The 18100-nt window shown below is 45.9% G+C and overlaps 1 protein-coding gene across 5 annotated transcripts in view; it reads right to left on the minus strand.

Annotated features, from left to right (window-relative positions):
• HIVEP3 (HIVEP zinc finger 3) overlaps window positions 1–18100 on the minus strand; it is a 270230-nt gene that overhangs the window by 36713 nt on the left and 215417 nt on the right. The window lies entirely within an intron of this gene.

Raw genomic sequence — 18100 nt, forward strand, 5'->3', positions numbered from 1 at the left:
TCAAGCCCTTCAGAAAGACTTGGGCAAGAAGGCTCTATGGATGGCACTGGTGTCACGAGTCAAGTCCTCCAAGGTTTCTTTTAACATGCATTTCCCCAGGCTAACCTGCGGCTGATCTCGAGATGTCGGAGCACCTTGATAGCAGGATCTTGGGGTTTCCTGCCAGCTGACTCTTCTGAGTTACATACCTTGGCTCTGCTGACCGCCAGCTGCTGGAAGGTGGAAAGGAATAGACCAGTTCCACCGAGTATGACACTTCCCTAAGTGAGGTCCAACTCCTCAGTGAAAGCTCTTAGTAAGTAATAATAATAAATAATAATAATAGACTAGATTTATTTCTATAGCATAGAAGCCAAAAACCCTCTGGCTGTATTGAAATGCAGTAAACAAAAGTAAGTCCAGCTGCCTGGTCCTTTTTTTCCCCAAAGGTAACAAAACTGTATATAAAACCATAGTAAAGACAATCTGAGAACCACTAGTAACAAAACACTCAGTAAGTATCACTTTCCGGTCTGTTCTTGCCCTTATCACCACTGGGTATTGATGGTTGATGAATTTTTGATCTCCAGATATAAATACCACTGACAAAATACCCCAAGCCACTTAGGTTATTATGACATCTCGACATCCTGGAGGATCTAATGGATTGGTCTTGGATTATCACCTACAAGTAGACCATCACGTCAGCCCTCATTCTGCTCTACAAGACCTAGGAATTATAATTATTAATGAAATTCTGTACATTATTCTGCTAGATAGAGAAATGCTTCAAGGAAACACGAGCCTCAGACTCGTCCCAAGCCTTTATCCATCCTTCAAACTGGATCCGAGACAAACCAATTTGTAAGAACTGATTTAATTATTTCTCATTTCCTGTGCTTCCTGTCTCCTGTCAAGGCCAAGCAAGGAAATGAGGACTAATCCCAAGGAGGCCTGAGATATCATCAGTCCAACTGGACAGCAGAAACACCAGGAACTGCAAAAGTTTTGTCCTACCAAATTTCAGACTGATTCTAGACAGGTAAGAGATTCCATATGAGCTGGAGTGAAGTGTCTTGACCCTCAGGCACTCATCTGGACTAGCAGGATGAGAAGATTTTTAAGCCCTACCCATCTTTAATAATGATGAGGAATCACCAGCCCCTGGGGAGGAACTGTGTTGTGAAACACCTGGCAAGAAGCAGTAAGTCATCAGTTCCACTGAATCTATGAACACTGGGATGCTCTTTTAGTGTTTCTACAGCCAAAATATGGGCCCCAATCCAACCTGCCCTCAAGCCAGCGCAAGGGCCTGGACACGGGCTGTAGGCAGGGTTGAGCGGAGGCTCGCTTCAGACGACATGAACTGGGTCCGTGTGTCATAAATGAAACGTTGACCAAGCGACTGAATTCCTGCCAGCTAGGCAGCTCACTCCTCCAGCCCAGGCACTCTGAAAGGAGTTTGGTGATTACTATTCCCACATCTGTACAAAATCAGACATCCCTAAGGACCATCCTCCATCAGCCTTGCAGTCTTCAGCAAAGTTTCAACGACCCCATGGCCTTCCAGAGCCACTCATGGCAGGGTGAGGAGTACCTCGGAAAGTGCCCCTTCAGAATCAGAATTTCTGACTTAAGCAACTGAAAAAAGTTTGTGATTTCTCTCTTCTGCTATTGCTGCAAAAAACAAGACAGCCCAGAGAGAAGGAGCTGGATCCTGTTCTCTCTTGCACATAATCAGCACAATGGTTTAGGCAGCTCCAATCACACATGCAAAGCAACAGAAGGAAACAGGGCAGCACAAGGGTAACTAGGGGTAGAGCCTTCGTTACGCATGATGATGTGTGAGGAGGTGAACAGAGCCAAAGCTGTGCTTGTAGGACACAAGCAGCTCAAAACCCTCATCTTTTAACTTGGAACTGAAGCACACTAGATACCACAATTATGGAGGAAAAAATCTGGAAAACCCATAATGCTATTTTCCCAGTCATTTTTCTGCAACTGAACTTAAAAAAAAAAAAGAAAAAAAACCCCAAAACAGTTCTCTCTTAGGCATCTGCTTTTAGCTGGTGTGTTAGATAATTGCTGCACAGAAGTTTCAGTGTAAAACGATTATAATAAAAAAATACAATTATGCCAAGAGCATACTCTTCAGTAGCTTAAGTGGTATCTGTGCATGCCCTAAGTAATTTCTTTTAGAAGTCCCTAGATATTATCATAGAACCATAGAATCCCAGACTGGTTTGGGTTGGAAGGGACCTCAAAGCCCATCCAGTCCCCCCCGTGCCATGGGCAGGGACACCCACCACTAGCCCAGGTTGCCCAAAGCCCCATCCAACCTGGCCTTGACCACTGCCAGGGAGCCAGGGGCAGCCACAGCTTCTCTGGGCACCCTGTGCCAGGGCCTCAGCACCCTCACAGGGAAGGATTTCTGCCTCACATCCCATCTCCATCTCCCCTCCTGCAGCTTCAGGCCATTCCCCTTGTCCTGTCACTCCCTGCCCTTGTCACCAGCCCCTCTCCAGCTTTCCTGGAGCCCCTTCAGGGACTGGAAGGGGCTCTAAGGTCTCCCCACAGCCTCCTCTTCTCCAGGCTGAACCAGCCCAACTCTCTCAGCCTGTCTCCATAGCAGAGCTGCTCCAGACCTTAGACCATTCTTCAGCCATGGATAGTCTCACTTACATCCTGCTAGTTTTAGAAACCACTTCTACAGATAAGAGTTTTACAACTTCAGATAACAGATCTATGACACATAAATGTTTTCATAACCCCCAGTAGCACAGCGGTTCTCACGGGACCATCATGCCGCACAAACGGCCGATGCAGGTCTCACCCCTCCACCGGGGAGCCCCCACTTTTCAAGGATGCAACGCAACCACCCCCCGCACATTCCTGCGAGTGCCGCGGGACCGCAGTCGTCTGTCTGTTCCCAGAGGTTATGCCACGCTCGTGGGTGAGATCAGAGACACAAGCAGCAAAGCAACTGGGAGATGAGTAAGGCAGGGATGCGGTCCCTCAATCGCCGGCACGGAGACACACCGGCAGCATGGATTTCTCTGTAAAGAATGCAGAGCTGGTGGGAGGAGGAGACCGGCTCCCAAGTCACTGATGGAAAATGCCGTGGGTCCGGCCACCTCCCCTGTGGGTTGAAAGGGACTGTGAATTAATCCCTCCTTGGAAAGTTTCCCATGGAAATCTTGCAGAGTTAACACACAGAGAGAAAAAAAGTGCCAATGTTTGTATGTGCAAATGGCGGAAGAATATAAGGTTTGGGGGAGGGGGGGAGCATTTAAACAGAATGAAAAATACATATAAAAAAAGTCCCCTGAGAGCCCCAAGGTCTGTTGATGACATTGAAGGGCTTTCACTTTGAGTCTCCAGTTCAACATTCAGCCCAAAGCAGCAGTGGCTGAAAGCTGTCACAGCACGGCAGTTTTCTGGTAGCTTGTAAGAGAGAGAAGCTGGTAATTGCAGCTGAACTCCCATGCATCCTGTCTCTGCACTGCAGACTGGCTGCTCCCATTAGCTTGCCTTCACAGGTCAGAACAAGTCTTCTTCAGCCATGCCAGCCCCACTTCTGCACACAGTGACTTTGCTCCCCAGTGCTGCAGGTCCAGTACCTTGCACACGTAAAAGAGGAAAATTTTCCAAAGACAGAAACTCTATCATTTATCTTAACATGGTTCCTACAAGTCCACTATGCAGGCACCACAGACAGAATAAAAAACTGCTTTGTACCCTATAGAGTTCCTGCCCCAAGGTTGTATGAAGACACAGCAGATGGACACTGGTGGATAGCATGGGAAAACAACAGGACAGCATTGGACAGTGCGATGCACTGGCATGTCCTGGCACAGCAGCCTAAATGTTGTCATCATTTCTCCAGACAGCTCAGAGTAGAGGTGAGTTGAAGGAGGAAAAAGAAGGTTGGCAGATGTTTTCAGAGAGATCTGTGCAGCAGGGAAGAAAGGTTTATAACATAATACATGGGGACTTGAGAGCGTTGTCACCATTCAGAGGCAGGAGATGACATTTTTGTAATCAAAAAGAGACAACAGGCAGGGTGGTGCTGAGCTGTAGAGAGTCTTGTTAGTGACACCAGCTTGTGTCTGATGTGATAGGGAGCGAGCAGGCAGTGCGAGAGGATGCAAAGAGGGGTCTGTGTGGACAAAGTACTAGGGAAATTAGTTCTTCCTCTCATTTTCCAAAACGGATTGAGGCAGATCCAGATTGCCACTGTTAGCACACAGAACAGGATATAGCAGAGTAGTCAGAAGAGCATCTCTTCTATATACAGACAGGAAAGGTTGTATTAGAGAGCCTTGCACGAAGAGCTGGTAAAATACAAACAGAGCCTGAGTGTACCAGGGAAAAGCCCTGCACAGAGCAAGCTCCCCCAAATAACAGCGGGAAGGTGATGTTCTCAAGTGCAATCATGCAAAGGTGCTGAGGGTGGAGAACTTGCACAGAATGTTTTTTCCAGGTTGAACTTGAGCTGATGCTTACTTAGGGCAGAATTCCCCTCATCTCACCTCAGTCATCTCCAAGCTGTCTACCCAGGACAAATTAGCCATGCAGACAGGAATACTCCACAGGCAGGAATACTCTAGTGGCATCATCCTATTTACAGCTGCTGGTTTTGCATGTGTTCATCAGGGAAGAAAAAAGTCAGGCTGCATCACCCATGCTGTCTTTCCACAGAGGGATCAGTTATGTGACAACAAGGGCAAGCAGCTTGTAGCCCTCTCCTGCTGCTGGAGAGGCTGTTGCCCACCCAGAGCCAGAATAACCCCAAGGAACGGGGAAGAGGTCTCCGGCCCCTCCTTTGAGATAATCTGCCGCCTGGAAGTGGATCTTGACAAGCTCAACAGCACATGGCTTGCAGACAAGGCCCAGCCTACCCAGAGTGTAGAGGGGAGAACAGACCATTCTCCATGTATTTCAGGAAACCCCTTTCTGCATTAACAGTTCAGGATATTTCCCTTTAAAAGAAAAAGATCGAAACATCACATAAATCCCTGCCTGGAACTCTTTCTCTGTATATTTTGCATGTGTGCAAGGGAGTCTGTCAAATGTACCGGTTTTGCTGAGACCAAAATATATTCATTTTTATCTCCAGAAAGACAGAAAACCAGCCATCCTTGCTTATCCTACAATTATGGCACTTTTCCCAAGACAGGGAGGGACACGCAGGCTTCTGGGGGTCTCTCATGTACTCGTCTTCATATGGGACATGTGGGCTTGCCTCCAGCTAAGACTCTGCTAGAAGACGTGCTGCTGTCTGAAGACAAGGCGATACTAAACCCTGCAAGAATCCAACGTGACTCCTCCTCAAAACCACTCATCTTCCCCTCTCTTAGATAAACATCGAGTGGTAGGAGGCTGCCAACAACCACCAGCACTTGTGGGATCACCATCCAGCCGGGAGTTCCCTTGACGGGGCCATCTGCAGAGGAACTTGAAGTCATCTGATCCCAGGCACAGTTCACGAACCCGCTGCTCCAGATGTGACCTTGGCTGCTGGATGCTTTGGCGGTTCTGGTGACACGACTCACACTTCTTAAGAGATGGCAGGAAGGCTGCAGAGACTGTCTGTGCAAAAATAACTGGCTGCCGTTACTGCTGACACGTCCTCTGCTCTCCAGCATTTCTGGGCTGTGCAGGAAAAGGAGGACCATGAAGTCCTCTTCTGAAGGAGGGGGGGCAGAGTTAGAAACTATTTTAACTCGCTGCTCTTCACTGCAAGAAATAAAAGCTCCCTGAGCTTCAGCATAGAGACCCAAGCATGTTTTACGCCGAGGTACCCTGGAGAGTTGCTGTGCTGCACAACAGCGATGCACCGGGGCCCCGCGGGGCAGGGTCAGAAATCACCGTGACTCTCTCTGCTGGTAAAGTTGAGCTGCAGATTGCAAATGTTCAGAGAACAGGACTGGCATCTCCCAGAGCTCTTCTATTTTCGTAGGGTGCTGCCACCTGCAAGTATCCTTTGCAATGTATTAGAACTTTCTTAATTTACCATCCAGCAGTAGGGCTAGAGTTTTCTTTCTTGGATGCTGTGAGTGAGCTTATTAAATGCATACAGTGACATCCACATAAAGGTCCAATTTGCACAGGCACGAATAGCCACAGTTCTTAATGACTGCAATGAGCTCTGGCCATTACTCAGCACCCTGGAAGATTAAGCCCTTCTTTGAGTGATGAGCTCAGCTTTCAGTTCAACAACTCAAGATTCAACACATAAAGAGCTGAATTAATAATAAATTACTGTTATTAATGATACTTTGCAGCAAAACTAGCATGCTTCAGATCTAAAACTCAAAGCCATTCACAACCTGGGTAAATAGACTAATTATCCTTTATTTGTACTGAGACCCTACATACACAGGAGATCTTACTGCAGTCCTCAACATTATACCATTTTGAGAAAGAAGGAAAATATCCACAAACTAAGGAAATAATAGAGCCATGCAAAAAACAACTTCCCCTCCCCACATTACACTGCCTGAGTAAGCACACGCCAAACATACCTCAGCCTTTTTGAATTCTTGTGAAAAACTGATCAATCTTTAGCCTAAACTCCCCAAGGCTCTCTTTTATCCACGGCACTTCTCTAGCAGCACCATACCCCCATGACACCCAACGCAGGGACCTCGTGCAGTACGACATCCCTCCCCAGTGACCAACTCCAATTACCTGACAGCCTCCAGGTCTCTCACTGCAAGCAGGGGGCTGCATTTTTAGTAATGAAGGTCTTTGCTCAGGTCACAGTTTGGAAAGGTTGTTATTTTATCAAAACCAGCTTGCAGGCACAGGCTGCTCTGGCACACTTCAGACCAATGCTTTGCAGATAACCCCACACTTGGAAGCAGTCTTTGGTCATGTAAAGGGGACTGAAATACATACAGTTGAATTTCAGAAGAGCGGCATAAGTGCTCAGCCTCTTGCAACCTTGAAAACCACATAATTCTGCCATCAAATAGTTTGTTTAAATAAGAATGGCAAGAAATTCACAAACATTGAAAACCACTGGTTTAACCACTGATCTAAAACATCTGCAAGAAATATTTGCTTTTTGAAAGTGCCGCTACTGTGCTGCTAACTCAACCAAGAGTTACACAAACCAGTTCAATCACGTCCGGGGGTCTACAAGAAGCCAAAGCACCCAACAAACAGAAAGGTTTATAAAAACTTGGCTACACGCATCTGATTATTCCCCTATGTTTGACATACCAAGTACTGCATAAAGTTTAGAGACAAGAGCATCCAAGCATTCAGAAACACACGAACTTCCAAGGAACCGAACCACCGAGCACAGATGCCAGGTGAACGTCATTAGGAGGCTTAGCCAAGACCCTGCCTGTAATCTCTCACAGGACCACCCCGGCTTCCAATTTATAAAAATCTTGTAATTCTTCAGCCTTATCTCTACACCAGCACAAGCAGCAAAACAGAGCAGCAAAAATCTCTGAGTAGGTCACATCATTGCCTTTTGTCTGAGGTTCTACACACAAAGAAGCATGCAGTTACAGTCAGTCAGTATTCATATTTTTTAACATACATGCATGAATTTCTCATGTTTTTAAAGTGGGACCCCCTATCCCAGCCTCCCTTTTGACCCAATTGATTTTGTATAACTGCCTGAGCAGCAGCAGGTCCTTCAGGACAGGGAAATTACTTTAAACACTTGCAGTGAGTCATCACAGCTTTTCCCCACTCCTCCATCCTGGAGACACTGAGCTGGGCTGACAGCCACCTTATAGCACTTCATGATCCAGAGATCATGGGATTCAGATTGGCTACAGGTTTGAGATGCATCTGCCTGCACCATGTCCCTAGTGAGCTCCTCCTCCTCAGAAAAAAGACTATAACTAAAGAGCAAGTAAACAGGCTTTATCATAAAAAAAGCCTGGAAGCATAACTTTTAAATAGTGAAAAGCAATTTGGGAAGATGGAATATTAAAAAAAAAAAAAAAGTTCATATGCAGCCTTGCCACCACATCCTTGCAGTTGGATCCTTGCCTCCAGCAACTCACTGGCTTTCTGAGCAGCAGCAGACTCTGCCCATCCCCTCTGGTCCCGCTGGTCTTCTTTCCATCTGCTCCTGCCACGTCCCACAGCCTCTCAAACCTCTCCTCCCTCAAGCAAGCCCAGCGGTGTCCCGTGAGGAGGAATGATCTCACCTTCCTTCCACGGCATTGCACCTCCCTCAGTTGTGCAGATGAACGATGATATTCATAACCATCAAAGATCCAGTTACATCATGGGCTATATCAGGACAAAGCACACAGGCTAAGCTGCTCTCCTTCCAGAAACAAACTGGGAAGAAGTGGAAAATCTTCCTTAAATGTAGAGTCTGGCTCTCAGTCCCACTACTTAAGGATGTAACAGGATTTATTCAGTGCTTACAAGCATTCTTACCATTAGTTTGACTTGTGCGCTCACTGCCAAATAATGCAAAAAAGTTATACTTTTCCAAAAGTAAAATTTGGAATCCAAACTCGGAGCAGGGAGTGCATAATTCCCAGTCTCAGGGACATGGTCCCACTCTAGGTGAAATACCTAGTCAGTAGATGGATTTCACAGGATTCATGCTCCCAAATGCATATCATTTTATGAAAATATGATTTAGGCACACTTTACTCTCGGATGTCTATCATTTCCATCGTGCAGAATGTTCCCAAGAATTTCACATCCTATCTGTCATCACCGGGAGTCTCTGGTAGTGGATAGTAAAGATAATTGAAAATCAACTACTACATTTAGGAAGATTAAAAAAACCCAAAAAACCAAAACCCCCAACCAAACCAACAAACAGGAATCAGATTAATATCTGCCTTGAGAAGAGATCTGTCTCCTCAAAAGTAATGTTTTCATCATTAAAAAGGGACAGAAAAGGAAGTCCCAAAAAACCATTTCAGCATTGCATCCTCAGAGTCATCTTCCTGCCATTTACCTAGTTCAATATGGACTGAGTAATAGGCAGTCAGGTCTGGGTCTGTCTGTTTGAACATCAGGTTTCTAATTGATTGCACAGTACTTGGAATCTATTAAAGGGCTTCTATAAATTACATTTCTGTATAGGACAGGCTGCCTAGATATGCAGATGTTAAGAACTGGCTAATCCTAAGTAAACCTGGTAAAAACGTTTGCCTTCTCAAATTTTCCACTGAATTAATTGTAGAGTTTGTGTCACTGAATCAATAAAGTGAAAACCCTATAATCTTGATGTTTGCCACAAGCTCATAAATAGTCTGCTAATACGGAGAGCTTATTATTCCAGACATTTGGCCCATATCAGACAGCGGCTCAGAATAAGACATTGTGTCATGCCTGCCAATCCAAGATGCAGAAGGACAGACCAGGTGATAGTGGACTTACTTCAGAACTTCTCATGGATTCTTCTTCATTTTCAAACCCCTGACAAAGGAAAGTGTCCAGCTTGCCTTTTATTAAACTGCAAAAAAATGCTCACTCTTTATTAAACATACCCAACCTTGGACATGAACACACACACGAGTGTTGTTAACTTGGCACCTGTGTGCACCCATTCCTATGAGTATGTCATTTTCCTTATCCTGAGATCATCTCTGACCCTCATCCTCTCTTTCTCTTCACTTCTTTGCTGGCACCAACTTGTACCATTTTTCTCTCCATCCCACACCATCTCCATCCTTCTTCGTTGTGAGAGCTCTGATCTTCCAGCCTGACCCTCTTGGATAATTGCAATCTCTTACTTTCTAACCAATTTCTACCTCTCCCCATCCCTGTTCAGCTGCCAAAATTGTCTTGTCTGATGACATCACACTATTCCTTTCCACTGGCTTCCCCTTACCTGTGTGATCAAGGCACTGTGAAATGCTCATGTGTGTCCCTTTGCTCTTGGATATCACAATTTCTCCCATCTCTCATGCACAGCTCTGCTCTGCCAACAGCCCTGGACCTATAACATCTACTGGCACTTTTTGCACTGAATGCTGTTTGTCCATTCTGCTTTGTAACTCTTCTGTATAAAATGTATGCTAGCGAGCTCACCGATTACATCCTCAGTCTCCCCACTTGGGATGAGGGGGTCCTCTTCCCTGTGTTTATCTGCTCCCCCTCTCAGACCCCATACACTTTGTGCCCTCCCTATAGGTAGGCACTATAGGAGTAGTGCACGCAGGGTTTTATAAGCTAACCCCAGTCCCAGAAATGAGACCAAGTTGCATATAGGTCCAGTAAAGAGGCAATGCTGCAGACTTGTGGAATGGTCCAACCAGCCCCAAGGAAGGACATGAGGTCTAAAAAAGAAACACCCATTACTGCCATCCTCGATTTTGCCCCCATTTTTACAAAGGGATGACCGAGACAGGGAGAGGCAAGGTGATCTCCAGGGTCACAAGTCTCTGGCAGGGCATGGAAGAGATACCCCAAGAGAGACAATGCTCTCTTTCTGCCACTTTGCTTGCAGTGACCTGAACTCATCTTTCCACTGAAGAAGGATGGAAAACCGTGCTCTGTCCCACCCCAGGAACCCACTTGCCTGTTGATCTCAGACCCTGCAGAACAGGTGCTGCTTCTCTTTATCTACCTGGACTGATCCTAGGATCTACAAGGTGTTATAAGCAAAGTAATTGCTAGAACAACTGCAATTACTAGTAGACTTTTTAATTCATTTAGTGCTACGACAGGAGACTGACAAGCCTGGCAGCTGGAGCACTCTTGGTTCCCCAAGTAAGATACAGCACAATGGCAGCAAGGCAGGTTTGCCCAAGCCAGGTACCCCAGACACCTGGGCAAGGCATCAAAGACATCTTCTTGCTTGATAGTGCTTATTAAGTCTGTATTTTTCATGATTTGAACTGAAAGCAAATGGGAATTCTTGTCTTTGTGTAACACAGAGAAGATAAAAGTCATGGTGAGTGGAATAACAGGCTGGGAAAACTCTATTGGGAATGCTGGGCTTAGGAAGAACACCATCTTCCACCAAGGACCACACTCAGCCTCTGCCCCACCGTAACCATGTCGCACTGGGGAAGCCCATGGGCTGGCTGGCTGGATGCTTACAGGGATCTTTACTTAGGAGGAAAGAAATCCCTGCACAATGTTGAGAATCCCACATAAGGTCAGAAAGGAAACTGGAAATAACATTTTTTAATAATTGGCTGTGGGAAATTAACATCAAGCTGCATTATGAGCACCTGCCAGTGGGACATGTCAACAGGCAAAAATAATTTAGGAAAAATAATAAAGAAAACCAGACAACAACCTAGACTAAATCCTTCTGTGTTTGTCAAATTTCCTGGGAAAACAGGAATAAGCTGCAGAACGAACCCAATTTGTCAGGTGAAGCGAGGAGATATTCAGGACAGGAAACATTAACAATTCCCACTGAGGAATATTAAGACATTTTAAAGGCATAATATAATCAAGCTTAGCAGTAGGTGAGTTTGTGTGTCCCCTCTCGCAACAAAGGAAATTGAAGTGTGGAAAGGAGAATGACTTATCCAAGAGTCATGGTGAGTCACGAGTCCACCATCCCCAAGTCACACTTATCTGCTCTAACCACCACCACTCGCTGTCTCCGGGATGTGTTCGGGAGGCCAAGGAACAGTATGTTCAGGAACTGCTCAGTGCAAACACAGCTGGTATTAAAGGAAAGCCGTCTCCAGTGCTTGGAGCTGTAGGCACATGGGGACATCCTGCATTTCGGAGCCAAGGTGGAGGTGGTGCAGGGGTGGCCAGTCATCACTGCACCCAAAGCATGAACAGCACAGGGGTCCATACGCTTGCAAATATTTTTTCATCCATCTGTATCAGAGCTAGGATGATAACCGAGAGTGGCTCCATGCTTAGCTGACCGAAACATATGCAGGATTTAATGTTTTTTTTGTACCCGCATCCGTAAGGGGAAACCAAAGGAGGAAGTGAAGAGTAGACTGAATGTGAATGATGCTGATTCACATTGCACAGACCCTTGAGAAGTGTTCGGGGGGGGGGGGGGGTATAAACTCACAGGTTGTGTGTACTGTCATAAAAGCAAGGAAAATATAAAGTGCTTCAAGCTCATAAAGTGCTTCAAGCCCTGAGCTCTGTCCCAAAGACAACATTTGGGATCTTGCCTGAAGCTTCAGTAGTGGTTATACAACCAGAAGCTGCTCCGAACAGAAATTAATAACCTGTTTTAAAGTTAATAACCCGACGTTACTTCTATATTATACAAGGTTACTTATACAAGAGCTCTTGGCACGCAGCACCATCTGCTGAGTGGCAGGTTCGGGAACTGGCGCTGTTACAGAGCATCCCACACTTCCCCTCCGAAAGGAAATCTGTCAGCTCTCCCGCACGGACACACCGGCTCTTATCTAACACGTCTCGGCAGTGGCTCGAAGCAAGCAGATAGGCTGAGGTGTCCAAAGTCGGAGTCGAGCAAGTTACACCTTTGCTTTGCTGCTCTCTGCACTGACCCTACCTGCAAACTGCTCTCTTTCCCCCTTTTCCACACTATGTTTCCTGCTGTTTACCTTGCTGCTCCTGATCCAAGAAAAGATTTCCTGAACAGAACACTGACAACAACAGTTTTTTCAGTTGGCTATCCCTGAATTTTTTTTAAAAATTAAAACCCAAAATTTTAAAAAAAAGGTATCCAAATATTCATGAAGACATATTATGGGAGGGAAAAGCATTTGCTTCAAGTCAAATTGAACCTTTTCTTCACATTAGCTTTTAAAGATATTTTAAAGTAAGAATGCAATGATTTCCAAAGCAAAAAGCATATATTCCTTTCATTTTGAAAATATTTTTTCTCTAGTTGCTATTTTTCTCAGCTGCTCTTCCTGAACGTATCTTTCAAGCAGCCTTTCTCACTGCCTGCAAACCTGTCTCTTCAAACAATTTCTCCTTTCATCTTGTCAGCATTGGTAAAATTCACAAATCCATCCTTCCTTAAATTGCCACCCTGTGTCTTTTCTCCTTTGGATTGTTAGCATTTTAAGAAGAAAATGTGCTTTGCTTGTGCTATGAAAAAAAGAGTGTAAATGTATGGTGCTCAAAAGAGACCTTATGTTCTTCTAACAGGCATGAGAAATGAGGCTTGTCCTTCTCCCCGTATGGAGCACGGGCCCATACACGGCCCCTGGTACCCACAAGGACGGATCTTGGCGAGCGTGAGCACCATGACCCTTCGCGCTATACCCAAACCCTGTGGGTACGGACCCCTGAAAGCCAGCCTCTGAGGAGAATGGAGACTGGCTGCTGCGGTGGGGATTCCTGGAGAGCTGCCACCATTTTACATGACATGTCTTTATTCATATGAGCATTAACAAAATCAAGGTATGCTTTTCCCTTCCCTTTTCCCAGCATCCCCAGCACAAGCTGGTTAATGATTTTCAGATCTGCCTAGGCAATAAGGCTGTCCCTGCTAGTCTCAAAGCCAGTGCCTCAAAGCTCTCCTCTCCATTTTTTGTAAAGTCCTATCCAAAAAACAAACAAAAAATTCCACGTATAAGAAACATTTTTTTTTTTCTAAAGGTCCTTTCCAGAAGCAGGATAAATACCTGTGCTCAAACTGATGCTTCAGAATTTAAAATCATATTTCAGAGAGCAGCTTGACACACACAGGACCAGATTTTCAGAAGGGCTGTGCAGCCACAGGGCTGCCTAAATGGAGCACAGCAATGCCTGCTCAGCACTTCTGAAGACAGGGAAAATCCAGCAACCAAACCCCACAAGATGCTCATATTAATGCTGAGCGGTCAGTCTGGCACCACTAGCCCTAACAGGAACGTTTTAACACCAATTTCTCCTTTCCGTGCAAAGCGACCAGTCTCAGGAAAACCCCTTTCACTTAAAAATGCAAATTCCAAGAATTCTTTGCTTCTACTCAGGAACAGACTATGGAGTAAAGCATTACTATCTCTTCTTCACACTTGAGGCACTGCCCCGGGGCTGCAAAGTGAGTTCACCTCCAGGATTCAAGCAGGTTTGCAGGTAAATGAAGGAGCCTTTAACTCATGCTGGTGCACGCAGCAGCTGGATGTGCTACAGACACGACCTTGCTCAGATTCCTCCGTTGCTGCTAACATGCATGCTCAAGTTAGTGTCTTTGGGATAAACGACTCCTTTCAAAATAAACATGGTGAATTCTTAGAACTCATCTAAGCAGCAAAGGAAATCCCCTGAACGAACCGGGTGCGATGCAGGGGTTTGGAGTTACACGCTGAGAAACTTTGCTTGTTTAACAGAGAGGCTTTCTCTAGGGTAATAAAACTCTCTCATTGCTGTGCCAGGGATTTTCCATGAGGTGTGTGTCAGCGGGTGGTGGGAGCTGCAGTTTCTGTGGCCGGTCATAGAAATGGAGTGAGATCACCCCGGAGAAGCTGACCACAGATCCCAGTGAGTCCACAATGGCAGGAACTGGGAAGAGCGCTGGGGGAAGGGAGGTTTGCATACAGCTAATGGGTCCCCCAAAGGTTTTTTGTTTTTTTTTTTTCTCCTTATGCATCCACGAGTTAGCAATCATGTTCAAGTCTGATAAAAGAGTCCCAAGGCTTCTCCATTTTCCTTCAACCTCAGGGAAAGTCTCTCACTAGACAGACTAAGGGGGGCAGACGTGCGGCTCCATCTTCTTTCTGCCTGCCGAATATCCCGTCAGCAGCCCCTGCAGCATGGAGACAGAGGACAGTGCAACACCGCAGCCTCTACCCTCCAGCCCTGGGCTCTCCAGGGAATGCAGTGGCCAAGCCTCATACAATCCCTCCAGATATTTGTACTGTACTAGACAGACAGGGCTTTGCTCTGGCTGAAGGGAGCAGTGATTTAAGGTGGGGGTTCAGGACCTCAATTCAGAAGATCCCATGGCTGGTGAACCCGCAACTCTCTGTTACTTAGTGGTGAGGACAGAGAGTGAAGGAATCGGATGGGTCAGATCAAATTGATGACTAGAGCACCTTGGGTCACAGCAGCACTATGAACATCTCTCTGAATGTTAAAAGATACACTACACTGAATCGCCATGGGTTCTTCTCATGTGTGGATTTGCACACATGGCATGGTGTGAAGGGGAGGTATTTTTTTAAGGTGTGAATGCAAGGATACTCGGGTCTGCAACCATAAGATTGCAGCCTTAAGTTTTGTTCCATAAAGAGGGGAAAAAATGGAATGGAACAGTTTTCCAAAGAGTCTTCCTTTTGATGTAATATTCATTTTACATGACACTGCTTTGGGGATGTCAGGGAAGTGGCCCTTAGCCGTCTATTTCTTGGTATTGCTTTCCCTACTAGTTGCAAACAACTAGTGCAATGAGCCAAGTGATGGGCCCCATTAAAGCACAGAGAATTTGGCTATAAAGTAGAAGAACATATATTGACTGTAACTACCCCACTACTATCAGATTTCATCATGGTAATGCTAATGCACAGTAAACAGGCAACATTTCCCTGACAAGACCATGATACCATCACAGACCTCACTCTCAAATCAGGTCGATACCAATCTACAGTTTCATGATGTAAGATTTCAGAATGGGCCTGGTGCCTCCAAAGTACCAGAGTGGATTGATGAAGGTGACACAGAGCCACCAAGGAATCATGGCACTTCTCCTGAAGCAGTGCTGGCCAGCTTGACCTTCAAAGATCATTTTCACTGCTCAAAACCACCACAATATCCCTCAGGACAAGTCCAATGGATATTTTTATTAGCTCCTTCAGGAGTACAAACTTTGACCTGGCTACTTAATGGCATGGTTCTCCCAGACACAACCTAATGAGACAGTGCAGCGTCCAGTCTGTGCGGGGGATGTTAAACGATTCCCATCTCCTTTGCAGTCAAGTGCATGGGGTTTGGTCATGGAGCGGGGGCTGAATGCTGGTTGCAATGGAGGTATAACCAGTCTTAGGAAATTTCAGAACTGCAAGTAAAAGTCATTGCTGAAATTACATATGGAATGATCTTAAGACTTGGTCTCTAAGAGGAATTTGTTCTTTAAACAGAAGTCCAAAACAAAACTCTGTGCAGCCCATCTACAATTAACTATGGAAAAGTCAAGGCAGAACCGCGCACATCCCTCCTGCGGTCCCAAAGAAACCAGAAACACAACACAAAGGGACTACAGGTCCTCTTCTTCACAGGAGGCCAAGGGAGGTAGATGCTGAAATGGCTGGGTAGGTCAGCAGGAGCTCCACCCTCCCCAGCCCACAGTGGCCCCAGTGGCCATTGTCCCACATCCTGAGATGGCACAACAGGGGAAAATTACATCCTTCATGGAAAGGGTGATGAGGAAAGAAACTGAGCCCAAGCACACTCCATGCATGGTATTACTGAGCCTTGATCCTAAACCCAGGTATGAAAGTACCTCCAGGCTCAAGGAATCTGCAAGCTGCTGTTTCCAAAACACCTCCCAGTGGGTGAATACAAGCAAAGTAACCATCCACTTTCATAGCTACAGAGGAGAAACTTTCAAATAAGAGAGACTTTGCGAGGGAAGCCAAGCCACCCCACACGGCTTCGAGAGCCTCTGGCAGATTCATCAGTTTGTTCCTTAAAAACGGGCAGTGGGAATGATGAAAGTATGAAATCTGAATTTTCTGGTCTTCTCTGAAAGCCAAGAAATACGATTCTAGCCAGCAAGCTTGATAGCAGCAGGGAAAGAGCAGAGCTGGTCCTGGCAGTGCAATAAGCAATGTAGCAATGGGGGAAAGGCAGCTATGGATTGGGGAAGCCAGAAGACTGTACAGAGAAAAAAGCAAGTGTTGAAAATGGCAGTGAGAAAGGCAAGAGCTCTAAAGAAATAAAAACTGAAGGGAAGAAGGAGCTAAAAGAACTGCAGCAAGTTCACCTTTTGTGATAACACTTGAATTTCTTTATAATCTCCCTCCTTGGTGGAGGCAAGAAAGCATGGGATGGCTCCAAAAGATTTCAAACCAACTGCATTCCCCCATATCTAGCCAGCAGCAGACCATGTGAAACCAATAAATAATGGGAAGAATGAGACAAGGAAGAAATTTTTATGGGGGAAAAAAACCCAAATGGTGAAATAACATCTTAGGAATGGATGCACTTTTGGTAAAACATTTTCAGGAGATGGCCAGGAAAGGGGCCTGATCTATTTAGTATCTTGCACAAAGCACTAGGCACCCTGCGGATTCATCTGCAGGCTTGTTCCTTCACTGCAAGAAAATATCCTCACTGACACAGGCTGCTGAGGCTGAGCAATGCGCCATCAGAAATCCCACAGGAACTAGGCACAGACCACCAGGATGCACCGAGCACCTCTGGAGGACTGCCGGTCCTGCCTGACCTCTTAACAGTGTGTATGCCATGCAATTTAGACATGAAATTTATTTCTGTGACCTGGTGTGTTACATTAGTGCCTGTGCTTGGCATTAAACAGCTACTATATTCCATCTCACATTCAGAAGGATGGCTGCCTTAAGTCAGGGCTACAGGAACTTTAAAATAAAACATAGCATACGTTCAGGATGACTAATGCGTTCCCTGATGCTGCCTTATACAGAACATGTTGGGAAAGTTGCTTTATTTTGTGTCTGTCGTTTAGAAAATGAGACTCTGCATCCGTTGTGCTGGGCTCGGAGACGCAGACTGTGGAGTGCAGGGACGTGGAGACATGGCTCGTTTTGGTGGGGGCAGTCGGGGAGCAGCCAGCACCGAGCACCTCCGCATATCTCCCCAAAAAACCTCTGCGGAGCTGCTCTGTGAGGGGCAGGGTGATTTTCATTCACGTTAATGCTGAGCCTCTTTAATGATGTCTAGGAAGGAGTCCAAGAGTCCCTCTGAAACAGCCACAGCTCTGTGAGAATCCAGTTGAGAGGAACGGAGGCTTCTCATGGGCTTTAGGGCAATAAAAACTGGTGCTCCGTTGGTCCCATGGGTCCTATCTGCTACAGGAGGGTGATGGCAATGTACCGAACCCAATGTATTTCTCAGTCTGTTGCTTTCTTGCCATTCCCTGGCTCCCTCCCTAAATCATTTCAGGTCGTAACCATTAACAGGTTGCCACTTCTTTAGCTCTTTGCATTCACCACTCACTGCCGACACGTATCTAAACCCAAGCTGTGCACATAGTGCCTACGTCTGGGTGAGAGGTGAGTTGTCCTGAACAAACAAGCAGGTTTCCTTTCCCAAA

This window comes from Balearica regulorum, chromosome 22, assembly GCF_011004875.1.
Source record: "Balearica regulorum gibbericeps isolate bBalReg1 chromosome 22, bBalReg1.pri, whole genome shotgun sequence".
In the NCBI taxonomy this organism is placed as follows: Eukaryota; Metazoa; Chordata; class Aves; order Gruiformes; family Gruidae; genus Balearica; species Balearica regulorum.